At 50.2% G+C, this 14,161-nt stretch overlaps 1 long non-coding RNA gene across 2 annotated transcripts in view; it reads left to right on the plus strand.

Moving 5' to 3' along the window:
- The window catches only part of LOC147033875 (uncharacterized), a 54,382-nt gene that overhangs the window by 11,032 nt on the left and 29,189 nt on the right, over window positions 1–14,161 (plus strand). The window contains exon 4 of one of the 2 annotated variants that reach the window (XR_015055785.1): window positions 2,457–2,550. The exons of the other annotated variant lie outside the window; for it this stretch is intronic. This is a non-coding gene — a long non-coding RNA (uncharacterized LOC147033875). The remainder of the gene's footprint in view (window positions 1–2,456; window positions 2,551–14,161) is intronic. 2 annotated transcript variants of the gene reach the window in all.

A 14,161-nucleotide genomic window follows, 5' to 3' on the forward strand; every position in this document is an offset into this window, starting at 1 on the left:
CCGCCACATCATGGAGTTATCTGTGTGCGATGGCCTGCGATTCCGGGCAGTCTGGTGGGAACCCGAGAGAGCTTCCCCCCTTCGTGGTCTTCCCACCTCGACCCCTGGCCTCAACAATATTTACACACACACACACACACACACATATATATATATATATATATATATATATATATATATATATATATATATATATATATATATGTTTATATGTATATGAATGAAAGGATGAAAGAGTGGTGATTGAAGCAGATTTCAATTGGGCATGTTGGGGAAGGGAATAAAGAGGATGAGGAGGTGATGGGTCGGTACGGTCTCAACAAGAGAAATGTGGAAGGGCAAATGGTGGTAGAGTTTGTAAAAAGAATGGAAATGGCAGTGGTAAATACGTATTTCAAGAAGAAGGAGGAACACAGGGTGACATACAAGAGTGGAGGAAAGTGCACACAGGTGGATTACATCTTAAGCAGGAGATGCAACCTGAAAGAGATTAGTGACTGTAAGGTGGTGGCAGGGGAGAGTGTAGCTCGACAGCATCGATTGGTGGTCTGTTGGTTGACTTTAGAGGTGAGGTTGAGGAAGAGAGTGAGGGCTGAACCAAGGACCAGATGGTGGAAGCTGAAGGAGGAAGACTGTTGCGTGAAATTTTGGGAGGAGGTGAGACAGGCGTTGGATGGTGGTAAAGATGGGTGGGATGATTGGGCAACTACAGCAGAAGTGGTGAGGGAGATAGCTAGGAAGGTACTTGGTGTGATATCTGGACAGAGGAAGGAAGATAAGGAGACTTGGTGGTGGAACGAGGAAGTACAGGAAAGTATAAGGAAGAAGGGGTTGGTGAAAAGGAAGTGGGATAGTCAGAGAGATGAAGAAAGTAGGCAGGAGTACAAGGAGTGGTGGCGAAAGGCAAAAAGAGAGGTGGCAAAGGCCAAGGAAAAGGCATATGACGAGCTGTATGAGAAGTTGGATACAAAAGAAGGGGAAAAGGATTTATACCGATTGGCAAGACAGAGGGACCGAGCTGGGAATGATGTGTTGCAGGTTCGAGTGATATAAGGACGCAAATGGGAATGTGCTGACGAGCGAGGAGAGTGTGTTGAGAAGGTGGATGGAGTACTTTGAGGAGCTGATGAATGAAGAAAATGAGAGAGAGAAGGTTGGAAGAGGTAGAGATAGTGAATCTGGAAGTGGGGTGGATCAGTAAGGATGAAGTGAGGACTGCTATGAAGAATATGAAAAGTGGAAAGGTGGTTGGCCCAGATGGTATACCAGTGGAGGCATGGAAGTGTTTTGGAGAGATGGCAGTGGGGTTATTAACCAGATTGTTTAATAAAGTCTTGGAAATTGAGAAGATGCTGGAGGAGTGGAGATTAAGTGTACTGGTTCCGATTTTCAAGAATAAGGGTGATGTGCAGAGCTGTGGAAATTACAGAGGGATAAAGTTGTTAAGCCACACCATCAAGTTGTGGGAAAGAGTCGTGGAAGCTAGGTTGAGAGGAGAGGTGACGATCTGTGAGCAGCAATATGGGTTTATGCCAGGAAAGAGCACCAATGATGCAATGTTTGCTTTGAGAATGTTGATGGAGAAGTATAGGGAAGGCCAGAAGGAGTTGCATTGTGTGTTTGTGGATGTAGAGAAAGCTTAAGATAGGGTGCCAAGAGAGGAGTTGTGGCATTGCATGAGGAAGTCGGGAGTGGTGGAGAAGTATGTGAGGATCGTGCAGGATATTTATGAGGACAGTGTGACAGCGGTGAGGTGTGCGGTTGGAATGACGGACCGGTTTAACGTAAAAGTGGGATTGCACCAAGGATCGACTCTGAGCCCTTTCCTGTTTGCAATGGTGATGGACAGGTTGACGGACGAGATCAGACTGGAGTCTCCATGGACTATGATGTTCACGGATGACATCATGATCTGTAGGGAGAGTAGGGAGCAGGCTGAGGTGAGCCTCGAGAGGTGGAGGTACGCATTGGAGAGAAGGGGAATGATAGTCAGTCGGAGTAAGACGGAGTACATGTGTGTAAATTAGCGGGAGGGTGGTGGTATGGTGCGGTTGCAAGGAGTTGAGGTGGGGAAGGTGGATGGGTTTAAATACTTGGGATCAACTGTCCAAAGTAACGGAGAGTGTGGGAGAGAAGTGAAAAAGAGAGTGCAGGCAGGATGGAGTGGGTGGAGAAGTTGCAGGAGTGATTTGTGACAGAAAGGTAGCTGCAAGAGTGAAGGGGAAAGTACATAAGACGGTAGTGAGACCAGCTATGGCGTATGGTTTGGAGGCGGTGGCACTAACAAAAAGACAGGAAGCGGAGCTGGAGGTGGCAGAGTTAAAGATGCTGCGATTCTCGGGAGTGACGAGGATGGATAGGATAAGAAATGAGTATATTAGAGGGACAGCGCAGGTTGGACTGTTTGGAGACAAAGTGAGAGAGGCGAGATTGAGATGGTTTGGACATGTGCACAGGAGGGAAGTGGAGTATATCGGGAGAAGGATGTTGAAGATGGAGCCGCCAGGCAGGAGGAGAAGAGGAAGGCCAAAGAAGAGGTTCATTGATACGGTGAGGGCGGACATGCGGGTGGTTGGAGTGTCAATGGAAGATGTGGAGGATAGAGCGAAATGGAGACGGTTGATCCGCTGTGGTGACCCCTAACGGGAGCTCACCGAAAGAAGAAGATGTTTTTGTTTATCATGTATATTATATATATATATATATATATATATATATATATATATATATATATATATATATATATATATATATATATGTTTATCATGTACAGTCATGCGCCGCTTTACGACGTTCCCGGCAACGAGGGATCGCATATAACACTGATCTGCCAGCTCTGAAATTTTTTTTTTAATGTAACTGAAAAATTCCTATCGCCGAGTGATGTAGCCTCGTATAAAAATAGCACATACAATTATGTACACTGTACAGTACATAATACCTCATAATGATAATAAACGACAGTGTGGCCCTGTTATAATGCGATAAACTCCATAAAATGTCATCGGGAAAAAAGCAGGGTCGTGCTAAATCGGGATTCAAGGAAATCGGCTTTCAAACTGAACCAATGTTTTCACGTTTACCTTCGAGCAAGTAAATTACCTTTGAATTGAAGAATTCCGCGAATAAATCGTTGTTCTTAGTCGAAATTAAAACAGATTTATTTTTGCTGAAGCTTTTTATGTTGTTAAAACAATCGCAGTGTTCCGAAAATGTATATCACAATTGACAGGTGATCGTTTCTTCATTTGTAAATTATAACATCAATGCAATGATTACGTATTTATAAAATCCAAACGATAATTATTCACCTTTCTTTAATCGATGCGAGAGGAGATTGTAAGCTGCTGCTAACAACACCGATGGCCGTCATGAACAGCACAAAGGTAAAACTAACGTGTCTCCCGTCTCTCTTGGATGTGTTACAATTGCCGACAGTATTCAGTTCAGTTACATGCTGTACAGGTTTGTATCCGAGGAGCAATGGGCTATACCATATAGCCTAGGTGTGTAGTTTTGTGTAAGTACGATGTTCGAAAACGAAAAAAAAAAAAAGATGTTCGCTCAACAACGATGTCGGTTCACGACGCGTTTCTCAGAACGTAACCCCGTCGTTAAGTGGCGCATGACTGTATATGTTTATCATGTATATCATATATATATATATATATATATATATATATATATATATATGTATGTTTGTCATGAATATGTTTATTATATATATATATATATATATATATATATATATATATATATATATATATTGTTGTGGTTGACGAAATTCACAAACCACCATTCGGGTCCCTTAGGTGAGATATCTCGGTAAGTATATGTGTAGTTAGGCCCAAACCCATTGTCTAGAGGGAATAAATGTCATTCATGCGGGCTGCGACTCTTCAGGATAGCCGTTTTTCTTTTACTATCTTTATTTTGGACCAGCCGCCATTATTACCACCACCAACCACGTCTCAACAGCCATCACAACAACAACCACCAACCACAACGCCGCTTCACAATAACAACCACCAACCACAACGCCGCTTCACAACAACAACCACCAACCACAACGCCGCTCCACCACAACCGCCACGACCTTTACCGTCACAACTCGCCACCATCTCATCCACACCATCTCGCGCCACTCGTGGGCGCCGATGCTGGACTCGTGCGGGGCGCGCACCGAGCAGCGTGTTCAAAAACATCACAGACTTTCCGCAGAAAACGGATCAAAAACGACTCACGCCCACTTTTGTTCCGTCCAATCGGTGAGCGAGGGGCGATTTGGCCCCGCCTCCAGGGCGTTGGAGGGCTGTCGCTATATGCAAATTCATGGATCAAAAAGCATTCACGCCCACTTTTCCTCGGGCCAATGGGGAGCCAGCAAGAGAGGTGAAGGGTCGGAGGCAGAGGGTCAAGGGTGAAAGAGCGAAGCCACGGGGCTTATAAAAACGGCTGCGTTCGTCAGTCAAGTTCAGTTCAGTTGGAAGTTGAGAGTTGAGTGTGCGGAATTCAAGAGAGTCGTCGGTGGAGCGGGAAAGAAGTGGTACTAGTCAGAGTGAAGAGGACGGAGCTGTGGAGAGGTGACGGCGGCGAAGGCGGACGAGGGGGTGCTCGCGTCGGTGCCGGGAGCAGCACAGAGAGAGGCCAGCAACGCGACCGAGGTGGAGGAGGAGACGCTCGCCGCGGGACCCGAGACAGGGTGAAATCCTCCTTCCCCCGAGCATCAGCAACCCCCTCCTGTTTCCCCCCGCGCTGAGATAGTGCGACAAAGGGGGCCCCTTTTCCCACCCCCTACCAGACACTGTCCGCGAGGCCCGCGGAGTTGAGGCACCACCGCCGCTCCGCGTCTCATCATCAGACGGGTAGGCCCGACACGGTCTCGGCCCCAGGCCCGCCTACCCCCCTCATCCTGGAGGGTGGTTCTCTTTTCTTTTGCTTTGGGAATATGTGTTGTCGGCGCCGTCTGTGAAGTAAAATTGTATAAGTGTTGCCGTGTGCCCGGTAGTCGGATAGATCTGCATTGTTGCATTTGCTTCTTGTGTAATATTGCATTGTCTTCTTCTTTTACATGTGCTTTTGGTGGAATTGTATATGTGTGCTTTCCGTTCATCGCGAAATAAATGTGCTTATTGTTGAACTGTTTTCCCACTTCGCTTCGTCTTTTCTTTCATTGAATCTCCATCTTGCTTCACGTAAAGGGTTGGTCGTGGGCTAAAACGCCCGATAATTAATCGAACCGTCGAGGCCGACGAATAACACCGCTCGGTTATCCCGATAGTACGGAACGGGTCGCTTAAGTGGCCCGTGTCCGAAGTCGACCTGCGGCGAGGTGCGATCGCCCGGTCTACCCTCCGTGTGGGTACTTAGGTAGGTCGAATTTGACGAGCAACCCTATCCCACGCGGGGGCCGATTGGCACGATCGTGGTGAGACCGAAAGGTCCACCCATGACTGGTTCCCGGCGTTAGTCCGAGAGGGTCACGACTGGATTGTCCGTCCGGTGGGCGACGTGCCGCGATTCGAGTTACGTGGCCGTCCGCACGCCGGCGGGCGCGAATCCGCAACACTGGTGTCAGGTCGTGCGATATAAACCCATCGCCCTCCTCGCGGCACTGGTATCGGAGAACGGGAAAACGGGCTCTCCTGTCTCCAATTAAATTCACGGGAATCGGTCCAGGGGTGAGAGGAGCGACCCCCGATTCCCTCCAAATTACGAGCGAGCTAAATTAACCCTTCACGAGAAATAAGATGGCGTCTCAAGGCGAGCGGGAGCCGGGGGTATTAGGTATGTGTCGTCATGTAGGATCCATGGCCCAGGTCGGTTCTTTTTATAATTATAACCCCACCACTAACTGTGGTCAGTGGGAGCGGCTTGAACACGAACTTTGCCGGCAAACGGAGTCGCACAATGGCAGCGCGATCGCACCTCAGTGCAGCACGGAGCGGGCTGATATTAATGGCACAGCACGAGGCGTGAGCTCCCAGTCACCGGTTCAAGGCACGTGGTCACGGCATGTGCCATGGCAGGCGTGGCAGGATGACTATGCGAGCATTGGCAGGCGTCAGGCACAATTGGGGGATGTCTTGGAAAAGGTGAAGCGTTATGAAGAATATATCGAGGAGGTGCAACGTGGAGTGGACGAGTCACAACGGCACGCAGACGCGCTTCAGAAAAATTACGTGTACGGGGGGACACAGCGATTGGACGATTTACTGGAACGATTCGGTGGCAAAAACATGACTTGGCCAATAGAGTCGACAAATTACGTGGGAAAAAGAATTTGGTAGTGTTTTATACCCGTCAGTTGGAATATGCGAAGAGCAAACTGAACAAAAGAATAGAGGAACAGCAGATTGGTATCTCCCAGGAAAGGAAACAATGGGAGGAAGAATGGAAAACCGAGCTCGAAAAGAAACAAAAGGAGCACGACTTGGAAGTAAAACAATTAATGGAAAAATTATTGGAGCAAGCAAGGCGGTTCAAAGAACTGGAGGAGAGAGTGAGGGAAATACAGTTGGAGGAGAAAAAATGTGAACACGATGGGGAGTTGGAACAATTGAAGGAAGAGATAAGAACAGGCAATCAGGAAAGAGAAAGCCTAGAATGGAAGATAAAAAGAGGAGAGAGACAGCTCGAGGAAAGGGCGGAGGAATTGCTGGAAAAGTCAGAACAGTTCGAAGAACTGCAGGGAGAATTGAGGGAGGAAGGAGAAAGGAAAACAAAGCTCGAAAAGGAAAAACGCGAACAAGATGGGGAATTGGAACTACTGAAGCGAGAGGTAAGGGCAAGCCAGTTTAAAAGAGAAATCCCAGAAGGGGAGATTAGAATGGGAAAGGAATGGCAGAAAAAACTAAATGAATACAGCAAAAAAAGGGACGAATTGAGGAGGGAAGCGGTGGAAAGAAGAGATGAAATGAGTGAAGAAGCACGCAAATTGGGAAAGGAATTGGAAACAAAAACTTCTGAGATACTGAAACACGAAAACAAAGAAAGAGGATTACAAGACAAACTGAGGATGTTAAAAGAGGAAAGGAAGAGAACAGAGAATGAAACGTTAAGGAACCACACTGAGCAGATTGAACAATTAGAAGCCAAAGCAAAGTCGGAGTGTGCAGAGATGAGAAAGGAATTGGAAAAGAAAGTTTCTGAGTTACAGAAACACCAGAACAAAGAGAGGGAACTACAAAACGAACTGAGAGTGTTAAAAGAGGAAAGGAAGAGAACGGAAAATGAAACTTTAAGAAACCACACTGTACAGATCGAACAGCTGGAAGCGAAGGCCAGATTAAAGAATGAGGAACAAGAAAGAGTACTGAAAGAACAAGGAATGAGACAGGAGAAGGAAATCAGCCAACTGAAGGAAACCACGAGATTGCAGAATGAGATGCAAAAAAGAGTAATGAAGGAAGAACAAATCAGACAGGAGAAGGAAGTCAGCCAACTGAAAGAAATAACGAGATTGCAGAATGAGGAACAAGGGAGACAGTGGAATAGGAAATACAAAGAACAAGGAATGAGACAAGAGAAAGAAATCCGTCAATTGAAGGAAACGATGAGATTGCAGAACGAGGAACAAGAGAGACAGTGGAATAAAAAACTGAAAGAGTATGAATTTGAAACTGAACGACAAAAGGAAAAAAATAGGTTGGAATACGAGGAGAAGTTGAAGGAGCAAGGAATGAAGCAGGAAGGAGAAATCAGGAGATTGAAGGACACAAGGAGATTGGAGAGGGAAGAACGAGAGGAACAATGGAATAGAAAACAAAAAGAACATGAATCTGAGGTTGACCAATTGAAAGAAAAGCTGAGGCTGGAGTACGAGGAGATAGACAAAGAACAGCGAATGAAACACAAAATGGAGATGAACCAAATGAAGAAAACCATGAAACTGGATAAGGAAAGACAGGAGAGGAAACGAGGAAGAGTAATTAGACAGCAGCAAATGAAACACAAAAAGGAGATTAACCAAATGAAGAAAACCATGAAACTGGAGAAGGAAGGACAGGAGAGGAAACGAGGAAGAGTAGTGAGAGAACAGCGAATGAAACACAGGAAGGAAATGAGCCAATTGAAAGAAACAATGAGATTGGAAAACAAAGAGCAGGAGGAACAGTGGGAGAGAAAACAACAACTATATGAGTGTGAAATTGAACAACTAAAACGGAGAGCGAGACTGGAGTCAACGGAGATTGAGGAGCTCCGGAGGGAGAACGAACAGCTAATGGGGCTCAGAGAGAAAGAACGACTCAGATGGGAAGGAAAAAGGAACCAGGAAGAGACAGAAATAAGGAACAAGGAGAGAAAATGTATAGAGACACGGGAGACAAGAGACGAGGTGAAAGGAATTGCGAGGGAGAGAAGAGAACAATTAAGACGGAAAGCAAGGATGAGGTACGCGGAGATCGTGAAAGAGCAAGGAGTGAAAAACAGGGAAGGACGGGAGCGATTTAAGGAGAAAGCAAGGTTGACCTACATAAAGATAAGGGAAAGACGCCAGAAAGAAGCGGAGACTAATAGACCGGAGGGGACAACAGAAACTTATAAATGTATAGAGACACGGGAGACAGAAAAAATAGAGGGAAGACTACACGATGAAGACGGGGTAAGTGACGCACACACACACACGGAGGTAGTGGAGGACAATGGGGGTGAGCTGGTGGACTGGGTGGAGGCCCGGTGCGAGCAGTTGGATGGCCTCCTCCAGGAACGAGGGGAGGGAGTATGCCCCCTTGAGGCGAGTCACGACCAGGTGGGTTCGGTCGTGCTTTGCGAGGTCGAGGGGAGGAGTGCTGCGAACGGGTGCTCGGAGAGCTTGGGGGGTATAGAGGCCCCGGAGACCCTTGTGGGGACACGAATCCCCAGTGTAGTTGTCCCTGTGTGTGTGGTGCAAGGTGTGAGTGCGTCCCCGTGTGTGGAAGCGACCACGTGTGTGAGTGGTGTGGTGGCGATGGTGCCGGAGTACGTGCTTCCCAGCACGCCGTGTGTGGATGAGGCCGTGTGTGTGGATGAAACGGCCAGTGTGGATGAGGCACCGCGGGTGAGTGCCCCCGCGTGTGTGAGTGGTGTGGTTTATGTGAGTAGTATGGCACGAGTGAGTGAAAGGCCGCGAGTGCGTGGAGCCACGTGTGCGAGGGAGGTAGCATGCGTGCGTGAACGGCCGAGTGCAAGGGAGACCGTGTGTGTGAGAGAGCGGTATGTGAGGGAGATGTCGGTTGGCATGCGGGAGCACGCAGCCGCGTCTCCCGGTGTGAATGTAACGGTGTGGAGTGTGAGCGTCGTAACACGCGGAAGTGCGTGTGTTGAATGGCGACGACGACGGCGACAGAAGAAAGAAAGCCGGTTAGCAGCTGTAGTTGTTTCGGGGACCGTGCCGGGTTCACCCAGCAGTGAGCACGAGGTCCGTGCTGTGCAACGCACGAGACCCCCACGTGCTCGCTTGCGAGAGTGAAGTCCCGGTCCGGAAACGCCAGCGGTGGATTTGCCGATCCCGCGGACGGACAAAGTTTAGGCAGGATTACGGATTTGGACCGGACGGGTTCTCCACGCGATCGGGTGTGTTAAGCTCCAACGGGCAAAGCACATGTGTTCGCGTGGGGAACCCCTCGAGACGTGGGGCTTGTGTTTTTTTTATGCGCACGGTGACGCCATGGCTGCACGTGGGGTTGGAATCCGGCAGGAGGGGTATCCCTGCCGGATGGTACCGTCCAAGGAGGGACGAGGTACACGTGCAGCTGCATGACGTCACGGGCAGCTGCAAAGTGCGCGAGCTGTGAGTTGCCGTGCTGGTGATGCGCATGTAAAAAAAAAAAAAAAAAAAAAAAAAAAAGCAAGCCTCACTTTCGGGTGCACAGGATTCCTGGGCAAGGGGTGGAAGACCCCCTTGACCTGGGCACAGGATGGAAACTAGTTAGGGGGAAGGGTTAGCTTAGCTCGACCGACTCCATGGGGCAGGGGTAAGTCCTAATGGAGTCCGTGGAATGGATTAGTTAGAGGGATTGTAGCCAGATTTAGGTTGGGAAATTGATGAATGGGATTATTTGGAGACCATGACAGACTTGTGAATGTGTAGTGGGGACGTAGCTTAGCTACGTAGTGTTAAAAGGAACGTGCTGTAGTTTAAGGGACGACGTGGGAGCACGAGTTAGTTAGGGGATGCAGATAGAAGGATGGCAGAGTTCAGCGGTGAGTGTGTTGAAGAGTTGGTGAGTGAAGTGGAAGCATGTGCTTGGTGAGTGAGTGAGGCCAGCGGGTCTGTGTGAGTGGAGCGAATGGGGAATGCATGGTACGATGAGTGATTGGGGGGAGGAGTGACTCCCGCCCAAGGGACCCCCGAGGTCAGTGTAGAGTGAGTTAGCTGGGTTAGTCAAATTAACAAAAATGGAGGTCGTTTTGCTGTTGGTGGGAATGTAGGCTTGTAACCCATTTGTAACCCATTTGGAGGGGTGCAGGAGCCCTGTTGACGGGCTTGGGAGCGTGGCTGCGAAAGGTGAGTATCGCTGAGTGGGTACCCCGGGCACCAGGCTAGTCGGCCGTGGTAGGCCAAGGGCCCATGGGGGGGCCGGGATATCGTAGTGGGCACGGGTGCGCCTGCTTGGTGCGGGGGCCCGGGGCGCCATGAGCCGCGTGGGCAGTGTTGTGGGCACGGGTGACCCTCGGAAAGGGGCCTGGGAAGCCAGCCTGCCACGTGTGCGTTTCAGGGGAGGTGCCATGGGGGGCACTCCCCGGTGTTAGGGAGCTGGTAGGCTCGGAGGCAGTGTAGTGCCCGGGGGTGCCATAGCGGGAGAATCGGCAGAGGGTCGTGCCTGCCAAAGGGAGCCACGTGTCCCAGCCATGAGACCGTGTGAGGGCACGGAGAGAAAATTGGGGGGCGAGGCCCGAAATTGTGAGGACACCAACACAGGCAACGGGAATCTGGGTTGTTAGAACCAATAGTTTAAGCGAGAGGCGCTTGTTGAAAGCCCCGGGGTAGTTTAACAGTTAATGGTTAGGGTAGATAGGAAGTGTACCCCTCCGCACCATCCATCCTCTCGCTCTCGTTGTGGGCCGCTGGACCCACTTTGGTTATAGATCGCTGAACTCTGGGGAGGCCATCCTGAGGCTTGAATTGGGCCTCGACACAGGACGTTAGCTCTCCCTTATTCCCCTCCGGGAAGGGAACATAGGGGTTGGGAGTAGGCTAGGTGACAGGATAGGTTAGCCGAACAAAGACGATAAAGGGGGTTAGGGGACGATTTATAGTGGGGAAGTAAAAATAAAAACAACAAAAAAATAAGTTGGGGCTAAATTGGGTTTGACAAATTAAGGGAGTGGGTATAGACAATGACAGGCAAAGGCGATAGGTTGGGAGGGAGACCGTAGGGTAGGTCCGAGCCCGCCTTCCGAGTGGCCAGCACCACCGCACTCCCTCCACCAACCTCCACTGAACGGCAAAGGCTGGCCAGCTTCATCTGCTGGCTGTGTTGCTGTAAGGCCGTGCCGGCCCACTTCATCTGCCGGCTGGCTGTTTTTCTTCAAGGCCGGTGCCGGCCCACTTCATCGGCAGCTGTTGTTTTGCTGCAAGGCCTGTGCCGGCTGGATCGGCTGCAGCTGCTGTGCTGCAAGGCCTGTACCGGCCGGATCGTCTGCAGCTGTTGTTTTGCTGCAAGGCCTGTGCCATCGGCTGGCCGTGTTTTGCTTCAAGGCCTGTGCCGGCCACTTCATCTGCTGGCTGTTTTTCTTCAAGGCCTGTGCCGGCCAGTTCATCTGCCGGCTGTGTTTGCCTGCAGCGGCCTTCTTCTGCGGGCTGTGTTTGCCTGCTGCCTTTGCCATGCCATGCCCACTGCCCCTGTTCACCAGCCCCATTCAATCTTTGCTTTGCCCCCCCCCCCCTGTTCATTTCCATGTGCGCCAGGATCAAGGCAACAGTTTGCAAGCTGCGAGAACTGCCCTGTTGGCAGCTACAACACGGGCCTGCAGTGGCGGCCCGTGCACCGTGTTTGCGTTCATCCATTCAAACCATTCATCCATCCATTCGTTGTGTTCATTGCGTGTGCCACTTGAGCTGGCACGGAGACTGCATTTGTGCAGCCCATGCACCGTTGTGGTTCACTGCGTTCAGTTCAAAAAGGAAGGCCTTGGACTGCGTGTGAGCAGCCGGCCACGTTCCCTGTCACCTGCATTATTTGAGCCAGAGACTGCATGTGAGCAGCCTGGCTCCCTGCTAACTGCTTTCTTTTTGCAGAGCTCATTGATCCTGGGCCATGGTTTAGTGTAAAATTTGTAAGTTAAGGTTAAGATGTACTGTAAATATGAGTGCGCCCCCGGCATGTCTGTCCTAGCGCCGGCAATTTTATTTAAGTCGTCCGTGTGAGTGAGTTTGTTTAGGTAGTTACTCAGCCCTCAGGTTATTTATTTTGGGGACACGAATACCATGAATGTCGCACTCAGGGATCCGTAGGTAAAATGTACTAGGGGAAAACTACACAAGATGGCACATGAAAATTTGACGACTCGGGACGAGTCTGTAAAAAGGGGAGGGGGTAGTGTTGTGGTTGACGAAATTCACAAACCACCATTCAGGTCCCTTAGGTGAGATATCTCGGTAAGTATATGTGTAGTTAGGCCCAAACCCGTTGTCTAGAGGGAATAAATGTCATTCATGCGGGCTGCGACTCTTCAGGATAGCCGTTTTTCTTTTACTATCTTTATTTTGGACCAGCCGCCATTATTACCACCACCAACCACGTCTCAACAGCCATCACAACAACAACCACCAACCACAACCCCGCTTCACAAAAACAACCACCAACCACAACGCCGCTTCACAACAACAACCACAACGCCGCTCCACCACAACCGCCATGACCTTTACCGTCACAACTCGCCACCATCTCATCCACACCATCTCGCGCCACTCGTGGGCGCCGATGCTGGACTCGTGCGGGGCGCGCACCGAGCAGCGTGTTCAAAAACATCACAGACTTTCCGCAGATAACGGATCAAAAACGACTCACGCCCACTTTTGTTCCGTCCAATCGGTGAGCGAGGGGCGATTTGGCCCCGCCTCCAGGGCGTTGGAGGGCGGTCGCTATATGCAAATTCATGGATCAAAAAGCATTCACGCCCACTTTTCCTCGGGCCAATGGGGAGCCAGCAAGAGAGGTGAAGGGTCGGAGGCAGAGGGTCAAGGGTGAAAGAGCGAAGCCACGGGGCTTATAAAAACGGCTGCGTTCGTCAGTCAAGTTCAGTTCAGTTGGAAGTTGAGAGTTGAGTGTGCGGAATTCAAGAGAGTCGTCGGTGGAGCGGGAAAGAAGTGGTACTAGTCAGAGTGAAGAGGACGGAGCTGTGGAGAGGTGACGGCGGCGAAGGCGGACGAGGGGGTGCTCGCGTCGGTGCCGGGAGCTGCACAGAGAGAGGCCAGCAACGCGACCGAGGTGGAGGAGGAGACGCTCGCCGCGGGACCCGAGACAGGGTGAAATCCTCCTTCCCCCGAGCATCAGCAACCCCCTCCTGTTTCCCCCCGCGCTGAGATAGTGCGACAAAGGGGGCCCCTTTTCCCACCCCCTACCAGACACTGTCCGCGAGGCCCGCGGAGTTGAGGCACCACCGCCGCTCCGCGTCTCATCATCAGACGGGTAGGCCCGACACGGTCTCGGCCCCAGGCCCGCCTACCCCCCTCATCCTGGAGGGTGGTTCTCTTTTCTTTTGCTTTGGGAATATGTGTTGTCGGCGCCGTCTGTGAAGTAAAATTGTATAAGTGTTGCCGTGTGCCCGGTAGTCGGATAGATCTGCATTGTTGCATTTGCTTCTTGTGTAATATTGCATTGTCTTCTTCTTTTACATGTGCTTTTGGTGGAATTGTATATGTGTGCTTTCCGTTCATCGTGAAATAAATGTGCTTATTGTTGAACTGTTTTCCCGCTTCGCTTCGTCTTTTCTTTCATTGAATCTCCATCTTTCTTCACGTAAAGGGTTGGTCGTGGGCTAAAACGCCCGATAATTAATCGAACCGTCGAGGCCGACGAATAACACCGCTCGGTTATCCCGATAGTACGGAACGGGTCGCTTAAGTGGCCCGTGTCCGAAGTCGACCTGCGGCGAGGTGCGATCGCCCGGTCTACCCTCCGTGTGGGTACTTAGGTAGGTCGAATTTGGCGAGCAACCCTATCCCACGCGGGGG

This window comes from Eptatretus burgeri, chromosome 1 (genome assembly GCF_056783735.1).
Source record: "Eptatretus burgeri isolate ZD-2024b chromosome 1, Ebu_testis_v1, whole genome shotgun sequence".
Classification (NCBI taxonomy): domain Eukaryota; kingdom Metazoa; phylum Chordata; class Myxini; order Myxiniformes; family Myxinidae; genus Eptatretus; species Eptatretus burgeri.